This window comes from Cricetulus griseus, chromosome 3 (genome assembly GCF_003668045.3).
Source record: "Cricetulus griseus strain 17A/GY chromosome 3, alternate assembly CriGri-PICRH-1.0, whole genome shotgun sequence".
NCBI lineage: Eukaryota > Metazoa > Chordata > Mammalia > Rodentia > Cricetidae > Cricetulus > Cricetulus griseus.
The window spans coordinates 87,457,082-87,478,803 of record NC_048596.1 but is presented as its reverse complement, the minus strand read 5'-3'; the positions used below and the strand labels follow the sequence as shown (position 1 = coordinate 87,478,803).

Here is a 21,722-nt window from a genome sequence, read left to right as displayed (position 1 = left end):
CAGTACTCCATATACGTACTGACCAAGATGGCAGTTCAATAACTCCCATCTTACTTTCTATCCGACCCTAGGTAATGCATTCTGAGACAGCATTCTTTCTCTGGGCAGCCCCAACTCTCTGTGGGCTCAGACTCAGTTGTGACTTAGGGCCCCCCATCTTGCTCTTGCACAAATCCCTCTGTCCCACCCTGTCTGAGAACAGCAGGCTTCCCAAGATGGGATTCCACACTCCCTCCCATTATGAAGACCATTGTTCCATATCAAATTTGATTGATATTATGTAATGTTTCTTCCTCTATTGGCTTTGCATCACCTGTAAAATGGATGCAAGCCTCCTAGTTTTTCATTCAGGACAAATCCCAAGTCTAAGCCTAGTTGAGAGCCTTAGGTCATTTGGTAACTGGCCTGATACAGAGCCTTTAGAATGTAAACCAAAGCAAAACACGTTTAAAACATGATTGACATTTTCTGTGTGAACCTGAGTCAACCAGGACAACAAATCGGTAGAATGGGATAAGAACAAGGGGGTTGTGAGAATGCAGGTAGAAAAAGAAGGGAAAGCCTGGCAACAACACAGTACAGAGATGCTGTGGGATGCAGCGGCCTGCATCTTCAGGTTATTGGTACTTATCTAGCTGTTAGTCCAATTAATTAGGTCAGCCTCCGACCCACATTTCCATCTTGTATGTAATGTCTTTTCTACTGCTGTGTTAAAGTTATATTTACACAGAGTTGTCTCCTCACAAAACGGGACAGTGACAAAGTAAAACTGTTTTGAGACTCGGGGAAAGTGGGAAGTTACTCATGAAGTGGTTTGGTCTTGAAGCAAAGGCTGTGTGCCTTGCAAAGAGCTGAAGATGGGTCACACGGCTTTACAAGCATTGAAATGCTGTCTTGAGTTCCAGGAACTTGCCTGGCTAGAATTCATTTTATAGTCACAGGGGTTGGTCTACTTCACATAACTGAGTCGACTGATTTAATGCCATTTGTTCGTGGATCCAGCCCACATTTGCAGAGCACTTGCTGGGTGTCAGCCTCTTCCCTGCCACTCCAAGCAGCTTCCTCCAGCAGTTGCTAAAGGGGAGCAAGTATACATGTCAAAAAGTAGAGAGTTGCTTTGTTATCAGGAAGTTCAACTTGTAGAATGTTCTCCAGTTCTTTGTTTGGGTCTCCCTAGTAAGCGCTTGGGAGGTAAAACAAAAAACAACAACAACAAAAAAACAAAAACAAAAAACAAGCAAGCAAACAACAACAAAAAAAAACAAAAATAAAACCCAAACAACTTTTCTACCCTTCGAGCGTCCAACTCGCACGTCATGTTTTATCTTTTTATTCTTTTTCTTCTTAAAAATCTCTGCAACTCTTTCTTTCTTTCCTGCTCCCTTGATGCTTTTGCAAAGCAGATGCCTTGCACTCTGTAACATGTGACAGAACCTCGCTCCGGGTCTCACCCTATGGCTCAGGCTCGCTTAGAACTCGGGACCATCCCCCTCTTCAGCTTTCTGAGGGTTGTATTACAAGTGTGCGCCACCACCCCGGGAGACTTCTCTTTCGAACGGGAATGACAGTTCCACCGGACGCTTGGAGGTCAAGACAAATAAAAAGAACGCCGATCGCGTGCAGTCCTCGAAAGGAAAAACCTTTTAGAAACGCTGGGTATTAGTGCTCTGGTTCGGACTAGGGCAAGCCAGGGGTTTCAGGAAGGTTCTGGCGCAGTGTTCCTAAAATGTGGTTTCCTAGATGGAGCTGGAGCGGGGTGGGCGAGGAGATGCTGAGTTTATTCAGCGTTCTGCAAGCAAGGAAGGAGACGAAGGAGACGGGAGAGCTGAAAGAAAGGTACTAGCCGGGGATGCGACCAAGAGACAGGAGGGAAACAGCGAGCGCTCAGTGTCTGAGCTGTGGCCGCAGGGAGCGGACCTGAGGGGAAAAAAAGCGAGGGTTGGGGGCAAGAAACCCAGAGAGCCCACCGATTGGTCCTCTCTTCGGGGCGTGCGTTCCTGTGTGCCAAATGATTGGTGAAGGGAAAGTAGCAGGTAAACCAGCCCTGCCGTCTTTCCATTGGTCAGTGGCTTCTTTATCGGTCAAGCGATTGGCTAGCACGCCGCGGAGCCTAACGCCGATTGGTTCGGATTGGCCGCCAAGACCGCTCCATTCGCGCACTCCGATTGGCTGGCGGGAAGAGGCAGGTATCCGGGCTCCGAGGCTTCTCCATTGGTGGGCGGGGAAGGGGGGTTGGGCACAGCGATTGGTGGGCGGGGGGCCGGGCCTGGGCCGGCGGGGAGCGGATTGGTCGGAAAGTAGGTTAGTGGTGCGACATTTAGGGAAGGCAGAAAGTAGGTCAGGGACGGAGGTGCCTGTTTACCCGCGCCGGACTTGCCGCCGCCGCCGCCGCCGCGGGAACCGAGTGCTGGTGCGGGCGCGGGCGCTCGCGGCGAGCCACGGTGAGTGTCCGCACGGCTGCGGGCAGCGGCCGTCCGGGGCGTCCCGTCGGGGGTCGCGAGCTCCCGGGCCGGCGCACCGCCCCCGCCCCCGCCCCCGCCCGCGGCGCAGCCCGGCCGCCTGGAGCCCTGCCCGACGTGTTCGCTGCCGGCCTTAAAGGGCCCGTGCGACTCCCAGCCCCCACCCGGCCGCGGGGAGGCTGCGCCCCTTAAAGGCGACGCGCCCGCGCACCCCCATCTTCTCTGCCTGGGCTGCGCGGCGGGCGGGGGAGGCCTGGGGAGGGGGGCGGACGCTGTCGGTGGGCGCGCCCACCTTCCTCGCGCGGGCATCACCACCTGGCCCGGGAGGGGGCGGCCGGCGGCCTCTTAAAGAGACAGCAGTGCCGGGTGGTGGGCGATGACCCCAGCCGGGAACGAGCTCCGGGATGCGTCCCCGGGAGCTTCTGGGTCCGCGAATGGATGGCTAGGACGCAGGCAGAACGATGCTGTGCAGCGTCTGCTCTGCCAACCCCTCTGCACTTCCCTCTCCAGAGCCGGGTGGGGGCGGGGAGGGAGGGCGTCTCCGTCGAGTCGGGGCGTTCACGCCCGCTCCTGCCTTCGGCCTGTCGTGGGGCTAGCGCGGACCCCGGTAATCCCCTGGCGGGCACGGACAGGCCCACTCCAGTGTGCAGACTGCCGTCGGTCCTGTGCCGTCCGGTACCTGGGTAGCCCTGGAGGATGAAATTTCCCTGTTGGGTCTTCGAGCAGGTACCTGATGGCTCGGGAACGGTACCCTACGCTCGGGTGGGCGTCCGGCAAACGCGCGGAGGGCGCAGCGAAGCTGCCTTCCAATGCGGGTTTGACAAATAATTGAGGAAGAGAAAGGCTTCTGTTGGATATTGCCTCGGCGTTGGCAACTTGGGGGAGCTCGGGTTTGCTGGGAAAAGTGGAAGGTAGAATTTTACGCTTACTTGGGGCCACATGGCAGCCATCCTCTGGGTTCGTAGACCTGGTCGCGATCGGTGCTGGGGGAAGGAAGGGCTGCTTTGGACATGGGCGGGCGTCTGCTGTCAAGTGTGTGCTAGCCGAGCTGACAGGATCACCCCACACCTGTTCCCCGTGTATCTTCTCCACTTCTTTCCCCCCTCACCTACTCTAGTTTCGCCCTTTGGCCCTTGCGGTCCGGGTCCTCTTCTGTCCTAAATTGTTACTTTTCAGCAAGAAATTATTTGTCAAGTTTTCTCACCCAACTTCCAAAAATCAGATTCTGTATTCACGAGTAACTGTTTTTTTTTTTTTTTTTGACTGTGCCAGTATTGCCAAGATCTTCGTGGAATTTTTGTTTTTGTATTTGTTCAGGTAAACTGATCATTAAATGCATTTTTTTGGATCAACTTTTGCTTGCCATTTGTTCTTCTGACATTTGCTGCCGTGCCCCCTTTCAATCTATTTTTACTTAACAACTATTATTTTTATTCTTAAATTCCCATTGATACCAGGATCTGTCAATTTGGGTTGGTGGATTTTCTAATTAATGTACCAGTTGAATCATGAGCTTAAAATAATCGTTGCTGCTCTTGAGCAGTTTTGAATAATCTCAGGCTCCCTGTGCTTGCATGAAAGGGGGGAAAATGACTGCTGTTAAATTTGATTTCCATACCAGAGAAGTCCCAAAAATATATAATTTTTAAATATAGAATTTGATCTTACAGATTCTGCTGTGTTTCTGGGTTTACATTATTGCTAAATCTTTAAAATGATTTGTTGAACATATTTAGAAGGGTTTGAGATTTTCTAGGCAGATTTGAAATTGGGTGTATCAGCGGAAGCTGGATCTGTATCGGCATTTTGGTTCTATCTTAGATTTCGCCAGTGAATAATGATAATGTTAAAACAGCAGTTAAATTTGTACTTTGTTCCAATCACTGCTGTTTAAAATGGGAGAGGCTCCGATAAGGTATAGAAGAACAGAAACCTGAGTTAGAGGCACGAAGCTGGGATCTAGCCCAGGCTGGGACTCTGATGGCTGTGCCACGTGGAGCAAGGTACTGTGCCTTTCTGGGTTATTTTCGCCTTAGATGGAAAGTCTCAGACAGTTGAACTAAGGGATGTTAAGGGCTTCTGCCACTCTTAGGTTCTATATTCCTCTTAAGTACTTGATAATTTGAATGAGGGTAGGTATGTACCTCTTGAAGCCATCAGCTGTCAGAACATTTGCGCGAAAGTCCTGTCTTCATGGGAAAGTTAAGCAGATCAACAGATGGTGTTTAAAAGGATCCATTTCAAATGATTTATAATTGATGACGATTCACTGGGTCTCTGAAATTTGCAGAAGAGGTTTACATGCCACGGGGCAGGAAAAGGAAATGGCTGTATTTTCAGATTGATTCCTTCACATCACCAGCCTCACTGGGACTCAGATATCTGAAAGTGTGCGGAAAGACATGGCTGCATTGACAGTACTGCGTATGAGCATGCAAAAATGAATGATTTTATGTATATTCGGTGGACAGTCTGACTTCTATCCATGAGCTATTTTCTTTCTGTGATTCCACCATCATCCCACTGTGGTAGGAGAACATGAAGATTAAAGAGCCCCTACCACTCATAGCACTGTAGTTTCAGACAGTGACTTCAGTGTTCTGTTAACTGAAGTAGGCATTTCCAGGGGGAATTAGAAAAGACAAAACCTTTTCTAGGCTTTGAGGTTGAGTGAGGAGCTCAGGGACACAAGCTTGCCCTCCCCTTCGGGTCTTCTCTATCATTGTCCCTTTACCACAGGCTCAGATTGACCCTAAATATGCTTCTAGATTAACTTTTCTCCTCCCTGCCTTAAGTCACCTGCTCTGACTTAAGCTCCTCAGCATCACTTTCCTTACCAGGACACTCTATCCATTCCCCTCTTCTCCCCTCCCCTCTTCCCAGTGGGAGAAAACATTCCTCTTCCCACTGAGCTCTCGCGTGCACGGGAGCCCCTGGTTCTGGTGTCAGAAGGTGCTGGCACTTGGGTTGTGGCTTTGGACAAGTGTCTGACTTTTCTGACCTCAGTGTTGCTTCTTTGGTGCAGTGACAATGCCTGCCTCTTGGAGTCTGTGTGTGGATGACAGGCCATGATGCATGTCAGATGCCTAGCACACAGGAAGCCTTTCCTCGGTGCCAGCTGCTACTCCCTCCCACCTCTGCCAGGCTCCTGTCACCAGAATGTCCTCTGTACTGTTTGCCCTCAGACTCCCCACCAGTGTCAGAAGAACCTTTGTTTTGATTTAGGAATAGGAAGAAGTAGACCCATTGTGAGCCTCTTGTACACTAGGCAGTTTCCATGTGTCCATACTAGGTGCCCCCGAGTCTGGATGTCTCTCTGCTAGGTGCCAGACTCCCTAGAACTGAACAGTCTACTGCTCTAGCTTTTCTTTCTACTTCTTTCTACTTACGGTTTCTAAAACCTTTCATTGAGTTCTGGGTTGTTTTGGTCCTCTTGCAGCTTGCTCTCTCACTCATCTTTTTTTCTCTGGAAGTCACCTCCTCCTCCTTTTAGGTCATGTTGCTTTCTTGATTTTCTTTCTGTTTCTGCTGAAGGTTTACATCTATCTTCTGCTGCCCACATTGCCCCCACCTCACCTGGAGTCTACCTCCTCCTTCCTGCTTTAGCTATGGCAGGTCCAGTAGTGTCCTGTAGCTAGCTGTAGTGGCCTTGGGGGTTACAGGCTTACAAATTGTCTTCAAGCCCTGCTCCCCTGCATCAGCACACCACCTAAGAGCCTAGAACCCTTTATGTCTTCCCCCAGCTGTTTGACCAGGTGGTTTTGTTAGGTGGTCTAGAGCCCCAACTCTTTGGTATTCCAGCTTTTGCTTTGACCTTCATAACTGGTGGCCCACTTGCTTTTCTTCTGTATCTTGGCATCCTCCTGATAAGATCTACCCCTAGCTCCCAGAGTTGCAGTGTGGACTGAATGAGCTAAGATACAGGACATGTGTGTCAAAGTCTTTACCACACTTTGCAGTGGCTCAGTAGTGTTGTTCCCCATTGTTATGCCAGATTCCTCACTCTGCCATGGGGAACTCTCCACATCCAGCCCACATGCTGGCCTGCACTTGTGTACATAGGACTGTCCAGTCAAGCTGAGGGGTGGTCCATCCCATGCACCAGTCCTAGGCCTAACCTTCCCAACCTCCAGGTCTTCATGTGGCCACTCTCTTCTTTGCCTTCTCAGGTACTTGGACCTTTAGGAAGCATCTTTGTCTTGACTTCCCCCACATTTGGCAGCAGTGTCCCCAGACCTTGTCCCTTTTCTAATTCCTGTAGGTTCTACTGTGGTCTATGTCATGTTGGACTGTTCCTGGAACTCGAACCTATTTGCCCAGACTGAGCACGTTGGCGGAGTTCATTTTGGTTCCTCCCAAATAATAACTGAAAGAGGCCTTCAGGATGTATTTGTCTAGTGCCCATTCCAGTTGGAGCCTGGAGAAGGAGGGATGCACACTGGAGAGCAGTCCTGGGAAGGGGAGTTTGAGTTGGGGATAGGAAGATGAAATGCCCTTCAGAGGAATGCTGAGCGCTGGAATGGGGGAATTCTGAGTGTGGCAATATAATAGCAAATGGTTTTTACTTGAGTACTTGCTGTCCTTATAAATTCTGTAAACTCCTGTTTGTCCAGCCTCGGTTAAAAAAGGGTCTGCTGATTTAATATCCTGGTTAATATTGTTTTGGACATAGACTGAGTAAAGCATTTGTATGTATTTACCCCTTTCACTGATGCTTCGGTTGTGTGACCTGGACAAATGAGTGAGCTTCTCTGAGTCTGATTTGTTTCAACTGCAAAAGAGGAATAAATAATTCCTCTTTTGCAGTGGTAACTAGCATTTATTGGGCATTTTCTGTATGCCAGTAAATATGATGCTTACCATAGGCTTATTCATCTCATGTAGTCTTTGTCATTCTCTTGTGAGCCCACACCACTGTCCTTACTTACAGATACGATGGCTTTATAAACTGCCCAAGGTTACTCAGTTGCTAAGGGATGGGCCAGGATTGATCTATCTGGTAGACTCCAAAACCTTCTGGGAGGGACAGGGTGTTAGATCCCGTGTGCCAGACATCACACTAGGAGCCCTCTAGGCTTGCAGAGATTGGGAACTAGTCTCAGTTGACAAGCATGGTATGAACTGTCCTTCTAGCAGTGCTGGTGTCCTTGTCATGGTACAAGGGACACACATTTGGATATTACCCTATCAGCAGTTACAAGGGCTTGTGAGCATCCTCCTACCTCCTGTGGTGTCTGTTTGTCATCTCTTGCTTTCTCCTGCCTGTCTGAGGCTCTTAGGAAAGCCCCTGATGCCCATTCTTCCTCCCCAGGATCCCCTGTCAGATGAGCTTCCTGAAGAGACTCACTGACACTGTGAGAGACATCTAGGAGCTCTCCCCAGGGAGGAGACTTCAGAAGTCTCTCAGCTTTGTCCTCCTTATCCCAAAGATATGCCCCCCCCCAGCTACTGCTGTACCCCAGCCTTGGTGGAGATATATATGTTTTTAATGCCAATTGTTTCCTTTGAATACATTTAGATATGGAAGGGAACAATGTTTTATGTGAAGAACCTGTTACGTAAAAGTGGGTTATATAATGTTCAACTATATACCCCCCAAAGGTAATGATCACTGGCTCTCTGGAACAGAATTAACCTCAGGTTGACAATGTGAAAAGTGATGCTCTGCCCTCAGTGTCCCCTTTTGAACTCTGCTGTCCTTGCTGGGGATCTGGAGCAGGCTGGTTGGGAATGGATCTGGATCTGGCCTGGGGTGCTGCTGTGAGACAGGCTGGAAGTTGCCTTTTGAGAGAGGAGATGCAGTGACATCTTGGTGACTTCTGTCTCCAAGCTGCTTACTCTTTCTCACTTAGACCATCAATACCACCTGTTTTCACTTTTCTGCTCCACTCGCCACTCCTCTGGGTTTTCTCCATTCAACATGACCAGGCAGATGCCCTGTGTCCAGTCTTCTTGGCCCATTCAAGGCTGCCTCTGCCCCTCTGGGCCATCCCTGCCCCTGTCTCCAACCTCCATTACCAGACCCTGTGCCTGAGCTTCCATGCTGCTTGTCTAACGAGGTCAAACTCTCTCCTGTTGAATGTCCCTTGGCCAGAGAGGCCTTCCTCTCCCGCCCTTCCTCTGCCTACCTTGAATCTCTCACCCCACCCCCTTCCTTTTGCTTGTTAGTCATTTATTCCAAAGCAATGCTATTTCACAGTGGGCAGATTGCTATCTCCTGCCTAATCAGGATGGTCAGTTCCTTCATTTTTCAATTGTTTGATGATGAACTGTCTTCCCCTCACTTCCTGCTGTTTCCACTCACCCCTTCTTCCAGTGGGAGTTCCTGAAGGCTACCAGGTGAAGGGGGAGGACAGTAAACAAAGGAACCAAAGGGAGTGAAAACCGTAGGAAGCACTGTCAGGGAAGATGCTTTAGTAGGCTCCACAGGGAAGACCTCACTGAGAAGGTGACTTGAGCTCAGCTTCTGAAAGATCCAGGTACAGTTTCCATGGACTGCTACCAAGGTCCTGATGTTGGAGGCAGCTTCATTGCTGAGTGCAATGGAAGTAAGAGCTGGTATAAGGGTCTGAGTTTCTGTGGCCAGATGCTTTCTCTCTTTTCTTTTCTCAGGAACCTTGAGTCCAGAGTCAAAGACCTGCAAGATGAATTAAAGCATTTGCTCATATCATGTAACTGGTGGTTCACTGTTCCCTGCTTAGAGGGCCTTTCATGCAAGGCATTGTTTATATGCTGTGTCACATACAAACAAATTAAGAGTTTGAAGGGTTCCCTCATAAATGTACTGCTGACAGGTGTCACCGCCTGTTACTGTTTTATTATATTTGGTGCAGACTTCTGTATATTGTTTGACATGCATGCTCATCTTAAATGTTTTAAAAGTTTGTTTGTAATGCAGCTGATGGAAGTTTGGCATAAGTTTGTCTATATTTAAAAAAAGGCAACCTAACTAAATAATGGTTTAGTTCCCCATCAAGCTCAGGAAAGCCACTTAGGGACAGCTGTAGCCAAAACCGTATGGCTTTGTTCTAAAGCAGTGTTAGCGTTAATTAAGCTGCAGCTTGCAAGGCCCTCATCTGTGGTGCGTTACAGTTATTTACTGCTGGCTTTAGCTGTTTATCTTAGTCACTTCTACTATTCTCAGCCTGTCAGAAAGCTTTATGAAAGGAATTTTCTTCCCTAACCTTTCTGCCCTTAAGAGTTGGTCCGTTGTTTTATAAATGAGGCAGTAGAACTCAGAGTGGAGGGTACTGTTAGCCAATGCGGTGCTGTGCTGAGGCACTTGAGAAGGAATACTCCTTTTGGAACTTTGATTTCTCAGGGTCTTCTCAGTTATAAAATCCCGTGTTTTCGAAGAGCAACAGGAAAATGAAACATGACCTCAATTGTGCAAACCTGCTTGGAAATGGGCCTCCTCCAGATTCTTCTAGCAGTACAAGTCAGGGGGATGAGGGAAACTTCGAAGCTCCCTTGGCTAGAGCTCAGTAGTTTTGCTTTCACAGTCCCCCCTCCCTTATCTGTCTTTTAAAATGAATCAAAAGGAATATTTTCCTAGAACTTTTGATCCAGATAGGAATTGTGTGTTCTTGGTCATCTAATCTCCCAAATCATTATGTAAATCACCTTTTCTTGGACTCTTAGGGATAAACATGGTGACTGGTTTGTTTGCTTGTGAAATACACTTGTGAGAACCCTCAGGGACTGGGATGAGCTTGCAGCTGAGAACAGAGCTAAAAGAGTGTGGGATCCAAAACAGTTTTAAATGTTAAATGCAAATCTATTTTCAGTATCCTGCTGGAGGGGAAAGGAGCCCAAGGCTGGAGACGATAGAAGCGACTTCTGTTTCAAAGGAGGAAGGGGTTTTACCATGGTGAAAAAAGCCATCCTTTCACCGGGCGCTACCCAGCCCTTCTCACCTCTGAGTCCTGTTTTTGGCATCTTGGGTCACTCTGCCATTTGAGACATTTGATATTTAAGTGACGTTCGTGGCTGAGCTCAGCTGGCAGTGTTGAAAAAAATGACTGAGGTGAGCATGCTGTACTGTCTGTCCTTGGTGCATTCTGGAGGGAAGGACTGCCGCCATGCTGGGTGACAGAGCACTTTTAGTGCTGCCCCCGGTTTGGTCAGTTAGGGGCAATATGTTCATTTTCACCCCCTCACTTGAAGGCCCAAAGGGAGTTTGTACAAGGAGACACTGTGCTGGGAACTTCCCTGTGGAGCTGGGGTGCATGGAGCCTCTTCTTCTTCCTTGGGTGCCAGAGTGTGAGCAGGAATGTCACCTGTTTATTCCCCACCATGTCCCAGGACCAGCCATTGAGTTGGTGTCTGCACAGATCAATTGCCCAATAAATACCTGTTTATTTATTCAACAGGTGAACTGAGCTTTGTAAAAACCCCAGTTGTCCCTGCCTTGCTACAGGATATATGCAGGGGCTTGCTCTTGTATGTATTTGGGAGTCTAGGTAGCTATTTCTTTTGGGCATCTGTTTTTTTGTATTCTCCATGGCTGGAGATGAGTGCCCTTTACTGATGGAGGATTTAACTGTTCAGCTGACATTCCTCTTTATGCTGTCTTTCCTTGGCTCCAGAGCATAGCTTAGCAGTGGCTGAGCCTCATCATCTGAGGCTCACTTACTGCACATTTATTTGGGCATAATAACACATTCATTATTTAGTCAACAGATGTCTGAAGGGCTATATGCCAAGCACCAGGCTAGACCCAAGGGCAGACCTGATTCATTTTTTTGTGGCTCAGGAGCCTACGGTTTTTTGATTTTTTTTTTTATTCCTTAAAGAGCATCCCATGGGTGTGGGGGGGATGGCGGTGGCTCATTTGTAAAGTGCAGGATGAACATATGTGAGGACCTGCATTCAGATGCCAGCACACAGACAAGGAGGGTAGGGCTTTTCTTCCAGGTGGATATGAATACATACAGATAACTCAAAGGACAGAGGTGGGAATGATGAGAGTGCATTCAGAAATTGGCTAACCTAGAATGGGAAGTTCTGAAGTGGGAATTGAACTGTGGAAGATTATTCAAGACCTGGCTGTGTTTAACCCACTGTGTGATGGGAAAACAGGGAAGTCAGTGACAAGTCAAGGTTTACCTAGTGACACTTTAGACAATTTAGCTATCAACTCCATACCACCTAGAGTCATTTGAAAGTAGAATTGTTAATGGATTTCCTGGATCAGATTGCTGTGTCTGTCTGTGAGGGATTGTCTGCATTGATGACTGATCTTGGGGCACCATCCTGAGGCTGAGAAAGTTGAAGAATGATCCAGCAAGCACATTTCCTCTGTGGTTTCTGCCTGCAGGCTTCTGCCCTGAATTTCTGCCCTGACTTCTTTCAGTGACAGACTATGAACTGGAAGTGCAAGAAGAAATAAAGCCTTTCCTTCCCAAGTTGCTATTGGCCAGAGGGGTTTGCTGCAGCAACAGAATGAAACTGGAACACCCAGTGTGATGGTTATTATCCATTGTCAGCTTATGGGGGCGTATGTGTAGAATCTCCTAGAGGTGGGCACACTTGTGAGGCTATCTAGATTAGGTTAGCCTCTAGTTATGCCTCTGAGGGTTTATGTTGATTAGCTTAGTTGAGGAAGGAGTGCCCACTCTCAGAGCGTGGTACCATGCTGTGGGCTGGCGTTACAGACTGAATGAGAAGGAGAAAGGGAGCTGAATGCAAGTATTCATCTCCCTCTGCTCCTGAATGTGATGCCATGTAGCCAGCTGCCTCTCAAGCTTCCCATCATTATGGACTGCACTGGAATTACAAGCCCAAATAACCCTTCTCCTTTAAGTTGCTTTTCTTGGCATATTTTTAAAAAAGTCAACATGATTATCACCATTATAATCATTGTTGTGTATGTGTTTGGGTACACATGCTATGGTGAGCATGTAGAAGAGGACAACTTTGTGGAGTCAGGTCTCCCTACTTCCAGGTTAAAATGGGTCCCAGGATGGAACTCAGGTTATCAGGTTTTTGTTATTAGGTAGCAAGTGCTTTTTCCCATGGAGCCATCTCACTGGCCCCTTGTGAGATTTTATTATTTTAATCACAGCAACAGGAAAAGTAAAGAGACACCTATCAAAGTAGTAGAGACTGGTGGGCAGTGGGAAGCCCGTGAAATTATTTGGTTATGCCATGATAATGTTCCTTAAATACTCACACAGGAGTCCTGTGTGAATGTTGCAGTTACATTGAAGCACAGAGGGCTAAATGCAGCTGAGGTCTGAGTGGAGGGAACTGATGGGCTAGATGGAGAGAGACACAAAGCCAGAAGTCCCAGTTAATTGACAGTTGTGTTAGTGGGCTTGATTGTTACCAGTTAATCTTTAGAGTTCTGGAGTATGTAAACATCTGCCAGTGTAAGTGGCTTTTAAGTGTGTGAACTACACTTGTGCTGTGACCAGACACCTCAGTCATGAGTTCTTCAGAGGCAAGGCATCATGCTGGAAGAAAAGTGTTAAAAAACAAATACGTTTTGTCTGTAGGGAGCACAGGAGTAGGAATGGAATAACTGCATTCCAGGCTGCTTCCACACCATCTCTTAAGCAGATCACTGATGTCTCAGACTGAGCCCAGTTGTCTGTTGAGCTGGTAAAATAATTCTTATCCAACCCTTCACAGTGTGGGTGGGTCTGATGCTTGAGAGAGATAAAGGAAGAATGCAGGCTTTGAAGCTGTAACCAGTGAGATTGTGCTGGCTTTTACAGGTGTTGCTGCAAAGCTGGGCCACCTCCAGGGCTTGGCTGGAGGATGTGGCGCTGTCCACTACTTGGGTGCTGACTCATGCTTCTTTGTTGGCTAGGAACATTTTTGTTGTTGATTTTGTTTTGAGATAGGGCCTCTTGTGCCCAGGATGTCTTTAAATTTTCAGTGTAGCTGAGGATGTCCTTGAACCTCTGATCCTCCTGATTCCAGCTCCTGAGTGCTGAGATTACAGGCGTGTGCCACCACCCTGTTTGTGCAGTGCTGAGGATTGGACCAAGGATTTTGTGAATGCTGAGCAAGCATTCTGCCCTCTGTCCTAAATCTCCAGTCCTGGGGCCATGCTTATAGATAGTTACTCATTTTGTACCCAGAGATGGGGAGCCATATACCCAGACATGGATGGAAAAGTTAGGTACAGATAGTTACTCAAATGTTTTCTTCTCTGGGAATGTCTCAGCATAGAGATGGGCAGCTCCAAACCAGAAAAACAACTGGCTGGCCAGGCATTCTTAGATGGTTTTTCTGTCCTTAGGCATTAGGCAGAGATCCAGAAGAGCCTCCATTAGCCTAGAATTAATAAATGAGCCAGCACACTGTCCAGGTAATAGCCAGTTGTAAAGCCTGTAGCTGCCACGGCATAGCAGAACCTTTCTTGGTGATCTGCCAACTCTTAACTTCATCAGCATAATATATGTGTTCGTCTGTATTAATAGTGGTACCTAACCCCTGGCTGTGGATGTATGCTAAGCATTGTGCTAAGTGCTGACTAGTCTTTTCACCTCACTCTTTTTGACAATCCTATGGAGTGTGGGTGGCATAGGTCTCGTTCTCTTGTTGGGGAGTCTGAAACTCAAGGAGTACTTCAGTTGATGCGAATGCTGTGTGGAAAAACTGGGACTTAAACCCCAGTTTTACTTGAGAGCTTGCATTTTTTTAACAGCTGAAATCTTTTTTGTTTCTTGAATTGCAGCGTGCTTCCTGTCTCAGTCTAGGGTCTTCTCATAGCACACTGGGACCCGGGAACCCTTTTTTGCTTGATAGACATATCACCATGCAGTGGCCCCAGCTCACTGCAGCTCTCTTTTCTTCACAGCCCATGACTGATGTCCTGCCGGCTGCTCGGTGGCTGGTGAGCAAATGGATGCCAGTGATGAACGAAGCAGAGAGACTGACTCTTGCCAGCTATGCCAGCTAGTCCATAAGGAGCCATTGGACAAGAGATTTCTCTAGGTCTCTCAGAGTGGCTGGGCAGCATCTAGACTGCTAGGGTTTCTGGATGGTGGTCATCAGACTCGTCTCTTAAAAGCCTTTTCCAACAGTGCCTCTAACATTCCCAACCGATTTGCTAAGCAGTTTTTATATATAGGCAATGGCTCATTTGGTCTCTGTGATGACCCGGGAGGGAGACAGGTGTTAGGGAGTCTGCGTGTGTAGACTGGGGGATTATTTTGGAGAGTGTGAGTCACTGTCCAGGGCTCCACAGCTGGGCAGTGGCAGACCCAGGCTTGAAGCTGCATTTTTGACTTTAGCTTCCATTCTACCCAAGCTTATCCAGGTTTCCCCTTCCCCCTGTTTGCTAAAGTTGTCCTTAAATGTTCTGTATACTGGATTTAGAAGCCTGTAGGATCTGCAGGAATGGTTAACTTGATGTGCTTTGTGCTATACTGTTACTGAATCAGTAAATAAAAGATCACATGACTGCTTCTTGTCTTGGATTCAGCTGATACGTACCTCCCCAAGATGATACACAGTATACACATTTCCTTTGCAGTAGATTCCTGGGTCAAAAGCCCCCCCTCCCCGTCTTAAAAAAAATCTCAAGGCTTTTACAGATGACAAAACATGAAGTTGATATAATTTTTTTAAAGAAGTTGACCATTGGTCAGTAACACAAGCTCCTGTGATAAGTTTCTATAGAGACGTTAGCCTTGGCCCTTGGTTCAGCTTGCAGTGCCTTTGCTGTAAATGGAAAAGCTGATTTCCTTTTTTTGGGTTCTCTCAGTTTTCCTCTGATGGGAGCTGAACTCACCTTTGAGATCCTGTGGTGATGTCCTTTATTAAAAAGTTTCCCATCAGATAACACAGAACCAACACTTTCATACACAGATATGAACAACCCTAATGGCCATCAAAGGACTTTACTAGGGGTGTGTAGAAATGGTGTCATTCAAGCTACTTGGGCTAGTTCCTCTGTTAAGGAGACCCACAGACCCCTGACTCCCACAATAGTTGAGCCCAGGTGGAGGGTGACTTCTTATGTGTCAGTTCAGAGTGAAGGGTGTTCAGGCCTGGTGTCATCAACAAATCACTTCCACTTGATGACTGGAGGTAAAAATCTCATTTTACCTTCTCCCATGGAAAGAACCAGGGTGGCAGGATCATATCACTTTATGGGGAAGACCATAAATCAGTAATTCTTTCTCCCAGTGGCCAGATCTTAGTTCTATCAGCACATACAAGGCTGGGGAATGTTTTAATTGGGAGGCTTTGTGCTTAGCAAGATCAGTGTGAAGAGGAGATGGAACACTGGGGAAGATGGTAGCCAGCCATTATGGTGGCAATGGTGAATGATTGGTAGAGTCTGGAGTGGAAGACAGTCCGGTGTGGAAGGGAGCATGGATGGTGCCAGGATCAGGGACCAGAAGTTAGGCAGCCATTGAACCTAGGGGCAAGCACAGCCATCTAGAGAGCACGACAGTTCACTGTTCACAAACTCAGAAGCCACTTTGTACCCAGGCATAGGAAGGGGCTCTCGATAATTCAAAAAGACTTAAGCTGTCAGCAAGTGGAAGTAAGTTCACCAGTGTGATTGACATGGTAGAAAGATCCCTTGCTGAAGATGGGCCTTTCACCTATGACCTGAGTAGAACATTCCAGTAAATGTTTTCTCATCTATATGAGGAGTAGCTGATGGCCTTTATGGATAGAGTAGTGTGGGTCTAACAGATGGGGATCTCTGAGCATCTGCAGCTCCATGGGAATAGGTGGAACATCTGTTCACTATTGTGTCCCAGTACTCCATGGAGCATGGATATTACAAGACAGGAAAAGGGCATATGTAAAGGAGCTTTCCATCCTGTAGTCTTCTCTTCATGAAGAAGGATTCAGAGACTCTTTGCTGGCCAAGCACTCAAACCCATGCATAAAACCCAGTAGCCATTGAGCATCAGAGCAGACATTAGAGCAGCTCTCAACTGGTTGGCGCAAGACACCTTAGCATGTTCCACTGTGTGGGTGACAGGATATAACATACCTGAAGACAGAGTTCATGAATGTGAACCAGCCTTTAAAATGACCTGGCCAAGCTGCTGGCTTTCCTGAGTCCACCCAGACTTGATTTCCTGCTTCAGAATAATCAGATGCAGTTATAAAATTCCTTTGGTTTGAAAACATGTGTCTTATTCAAAACTATTGCTTTGAAGAGAAGATCTAGACCAGACATTATAAAAACGAGCTTCATGTTTTTATATGATGGGAACTCTCATCCTAGAAGTAGTGGTAATTAGATTTTCTTTCTGTTGGTAAATAAATTAGGGTTCATCAGATTAATTAATTTTGTTGCTTTTTCTAACTTTATTCTATTATTCATTTTATTATTTATTTCTTCACCAAGGGTGCGTATCTTGCTGGCAAGTGTGTGGAGTGATTGTAGATGGGTTTTACTGTAAGAAAATACATTATTGAAATTTCTTCATAGTATGCTCTCATCTCTTCTAAATTATCATTAATAAAAGGAGGAAAGGGCACCAGAATATTACCAGTACTTCTCACCTTGAGGGATTAGAGCTGTTTTTTTTTTTTTTTTTTGGCAGGGTTTCTCTGTGTAGCTCTGTAGACCAGGATGGCCTTAAATTCACAGAGATCTGCCTGCCTCTGTCTCCCAAGTGCTGGGATTAAAGACATATGCCACCACCCAGCTTAGAGCTGATTTTTATTCCTATTCTTACTGTATGGTTTTCTTGGTTCAACCTTGCATGTATCAACTTTCATAATCATAAAAGGGCAGGGGGATTTAGCCCTATGAATAAGTTGGTTCATACTTGCAAGCCAAACTTAAGGTTTTTTTGGTTTTGGCACTCGTCCTGGGCTATGAACTCTCATATGCTCCCAGACTGATGGAGACTCTTTCCTGATTGAGGCAATGGGAACATGTGTGGTGACAGACATCTCTGCTGCATGTTAGCTGAGAATTGGGGCCTCTAGTACACTAGGAAGGATATCCAGCAACACTCCTGTGACTTGGCGAGGCCTTTATTGTAGTTGCTTAAGGAAATGAGTTCTGCACAGTACCTGTTACTTGGGAAACTATTTATTTATTTATTTTGAGGCAGGGTCTCACCATGTTGTGCAACCCTTTTTTCTGTATCACAGCACTCTGACTCCTGCACTGGGGGCCAGGTGGCCCCTGGCCCTTTCAGGTCCCTTCTCTACCTGATCTCTCTATTCATGCTCAGCTTTGATTTTTCTGGTGGTGGCTTCTGAAGAGGACTTATTGTGGTCTTCACCTCCCTACAGTTTCCTTCTTTCTTTGCTGTTGCTTGGATGAGTGACCTGAGCAGTACTGGGATAGGGGACACTTATAGGTACTGACTGGAGGCACCAAGGCAGCCACAGAGCTTCAAGAAGACATTAGACTGCCCATCCCTGTGGGATTTGACCTATATGTGGCATGGCAGGCTTAGATGTGGCTCTTGAAGGTGTCTGTGTGGTATCTGAAACCAGGCTGTCATCAGCTGTTGCGATCCTGTAGTGTGACAGTCTCTGTTCAGGTGGTGGCCGAGGTACAGGGATGACCCACTGACCTCGTCTTAGCGGAAAGGAGCTTTGGGGAGAGAGGAAGCTAACCAGGAGTGTCATGAAGAAGATAATTATAGGCTGTGAGACTGGCCCCAGAAGAGGTAAAAAGTGTCTGTTCATACTGGCACTGGAGGGCCAGAGTTTGGATGGGCACCCAGGACTCTTAATTCCAAGGCCTGGCTCCCCCCAGCTCCCCTTGTTGGTATAGAGCAGTGGCTCTCAACATTCCTAATGCTACAACCCTTTAATACAGTTCCTCATGTTGTGGTGACCCCCAGCCATAAAATTATTTTTGTTGCTACTTTATAAATTTGCTACTATGATATGTACTGATAATCTGATTTGCAGAATATCTAATATGTGACCCCTCTGAAAGGGTCATATGCCCACCAGAGAGGTTGTGACCCACAGGTTGAGAATCACTGGTGTAGAGGAATGAGAACAAGATACCTCTCAGGAGTACTAAGTTGCTTCAGCAGCCTGAGCCAGGCCAAGCCTACAGGTGGAAAATCACAAGTTGAAGGCATAAGCTAGCTTTCCCATCCCAGGTGGCTATCTCTGAGCTGCCTTGGTTAAGTAGTTAGCTTTTCTGAAGACCAGTAAGCCAGTCTTGATGTAAGGGTCCAGACTAATGCATCAGCAGCTTTGTGTGAAGCAGCCTTGTATTTTCTCTCCAGTATTCAGCATCTTAGGATAGATACTCAGCTAGGATGTCAGGTGGTGCCTTCAGGGGACTGTTTTTAATGAACTCCTCCTCTGCACTTCCTCATTATCCCTAATCCCTCTCCTGGTAGCTCAGATTCAGGCCTTCAAACAGACTGAGAAAATACTACCTTTATTGTCGTTTCTGAAATTCTGGCCACCAGTGCTCAGAGATCTTTGGACATCACTGTGTACAGAGCTTTAGGTGACCCAGAAAAGCTTGATGGCAGGCCAAGGTCAGTGACTGCCCAGAACATCCATGTGAAGTCTTCTAGACCTTCCTGTCAAATCTGGAGGCATGGCCTTTGTCCTTCTCTTTGAATTTGCTTTTCTTAGAAAGCCCTTGGACCCTTAGCTTTATGGAGTGACATCAGTCTTCTTTCCACATAGGCTCAGTGATGGTTCTTTTCTGGCTGAAGAGTAAAAAGCCTTTGAAATTTGTCTCGTCTCTGTTTGATGAGGTGGGGAAAAATATCTCTCTCTCTCTTTCTCTCTCTCTTTCTCTCATTTTTGAGACAGGGTTTCTCTGTGTAGCTTTGGAGCCTATATTGGAACTCGCCCTGTAGACCAGGCTGGCCTCGAACTCACAGAGATCCGCCTGCCTCTGCTTCAGGAGTTCTGGGATTAAAGGCATGCACCACCAATGCCGAGCCTCTCTCTTTCTTTTTAAAATTTATTTTTTGTTTTATGTGCATTGGTGTTTTGTCTGCATGTATGTCTGTGTGAGGGTGTTAGAAGCCCTGCAACTGGAGTTACAGACAGTTGTGAGCTACCATTTGGGTGCTGGGAATTGAACCCCAATCCTCTAGAAAAGCAGCATGTACTCTTAACCGCTGAGCCATCTTTCCAGCCCAGTTATTTAATCTCTTAAGAGATTGGAGGAATCACTTGATTGTCTAGGCTTCCTCCTCCCCTCCCAACTACCTACTGAAACTTCTAACTGGAAGTCATTCATGCAGGGACGGTTTGATCCTCCTCCCCTCCCACCCACTTACTGTAACTTCTAACTAGAAGTCATTCATGCAGGGATGGTTTGATCCCTACTGGGTTGAAAGTCTCTGCTACTGAACACAGTTGATTTTCTTGGTGTTGGGGGGTTTGTTGCCATTTCTATTTGGTTATTCTTATCTTCCAGTAAAAGTGCATCTATACCCACTGTGTATGTAGAAAAGAGGCCCACAGACGACTTAGGAGAGGAACAATCCATTGATAAATGGACTTTCTCAAATGTTCACTAGCCCAGGTATGTTAGGTTTTGTTTCAGCATTACTTTCATAGTTCCTTCTAGTTCTCAGGATGACTTTGGGGGTCAGCTGTATTCATTAGGAAGGGACATTGGGTTTGTCTTCAATTTGCAGGCTTGGCAAGGAAGTGTTTTGCTTCCTGCTTCCTGCTTCCTGCTTCCTGCTTCCTGCCTGGGGCTCTGGGGTAGTTGGGCTCATTTTAGTCACTGTGAAAGTGTTGTCAAGAGTTTGGGGGTCACAGGTGTTGCTTAGCTCCTGGGTATCATTGCTCCCTTTGGAATGGGCCATTCACATTTTTTACAGCTCAGACATACCTTCACACTTCCCTTTATGGGGTCAGTATGTGGCATGCATGCAGATCCCCTTGGAGGCTAGACGTGGGGGTCAGATCCCCTGGACCTGAAGTTACAGGGAGTTGGGTGCTGCCCTACATGGATGCTGGGAGCTGAACTTGGATCCTCTGGAAGGACAGTAACCGCTCTTACCTGTTGAGCCATCTTTCTAGCCCTTAGACAAGAGTGGAGCAGGGTGGTGGATTCAGGAAGGCACTGTGGACTAGAGAGCAATGCCACTGTTTCAGACAAGAGAATGAAGCTTTGGAACAGTCTAACTACTTGCCCAAATCCACTGGACAAGGCAGTGCAGAGCCGGCAGAATTGGAAAGCATACAGAAGAACATTCTAGGGGGATGAGAAGCACTATCCATGGAATAGGAACTTGGCAGGGCCTGGTGCCTTTCGGGAAGGAAAGGCTCATGTTTAGGGGCATCTAGGACCAGGGGACAAATAGCCAGAACAGCCAGTTAAGGGTGATTTATGTCTTTCCCACTGTCACACCAGTGCCCACCAGACTGCCTTTCCAATCCCGTGTGCTGAGACTTCCTCCCAACTTTCCTCTCGTTTTCCTTGAGTTTGACTTCAAATATGGACCTGTCCTGCCCCAGCTAGGACAGCCTAGATGACAGGAACTGTTCTGTCCCTTGCACTCTGAACATTATATCTTCCTTCAGTCTTTCTTCCATGCTTGTTAAAGACGGCTGCATACTATTCTGTCTATCCAAAGAATGCTTTCAGTGAACTGGGAGCTTGTAATGGAGCAGGTTTTAGATTGCTCCTAATTTTTGTTCTTTCAGCTAATGCTGCATTAAGCCATCTTTGTGTATTACAGAATCATTTCATTAAGTTGGCACTTATCTAGCTAATGGCAGTGGCCCAAGATTCAACAGAGTCGTTTTCTTATTTCAAATAGAATGCTGTGAAAATGTATTTGAAAAATGTACTTCATGCTGGAGACAGTCTTTGTTGTATTTTTCATGAGTGAAGAAGCCAGGTAACTAATGTGAAAGGAGGTATAAGCAAAAAGTGGCCATAATTTATTTGTCTATGTGGGGAGGTGAATCAATAAATCCTCTTAAGGAGCAGTCAGCCTGTGAAAACCGAGGATGTTTGTCTCCCCACACCTGATGCTTTGATTAAAATAATCATGAAATAAGGCATGGATTCCCTTAAGGGCGCTTTAAGAAATGCCCTAAGACAAGGAAGTAAATTGAATTTTTATTATTTTTTTTGAGACAAGGTCTTGTTTGCCCTGTGATGCTCCTGCATTATCATCTACAGTGCTGGGATTGCAGATGTGCACCACTATGCCCAGGTGCAAATAACTCTATGTGGAAAGGCTTTGATGTTAGCTTTTTATTGGCCATTAGGAAGTGACTAGGGTGAAACCAACAAGAAGACACCATGACTTGGTATTTAGTACTGGGTTGACCCTGAGGTCAACACTGGATTTGGGGTGCTGGTTT

The 21,722-nt window shown here is 46.8% G+C and overlaps 1 protein-coding gene across 6 annotated transcripts in view; it reads left to right on the top strand.

The window, feature by feature from the left end:
• The first annotated feature begins 2,289 nt into the window (after window positions 1-2,289).
• Window positions 2,290-21,722, top strand: part of Arntl (aryl hydrocarbon receptor nuclear translocator like) — a 100,575-nt gene continuing 81,142 nt past the window's right edge. For 2 of the 6 annotated variants that reach the window (XM_027410112.2, XM_027410116.2), the window contains exons 1-2: window positions 2,304-2,441; window positions 10,247-10,485. The gene's annotated coding sequence lies outside the window, so the exon portion shown is untranslated. Of the gene's footprint in view, window positions 2,442-3,055; window positions 3,186-10,246; window positions 10,486-21,722 lie in introns of those variants that run through there. The other 4 variants (XM_027410111.2, XM_027410114.2, XM_027410118.1 and 1 more) reach the window with 3 other exon arrangements.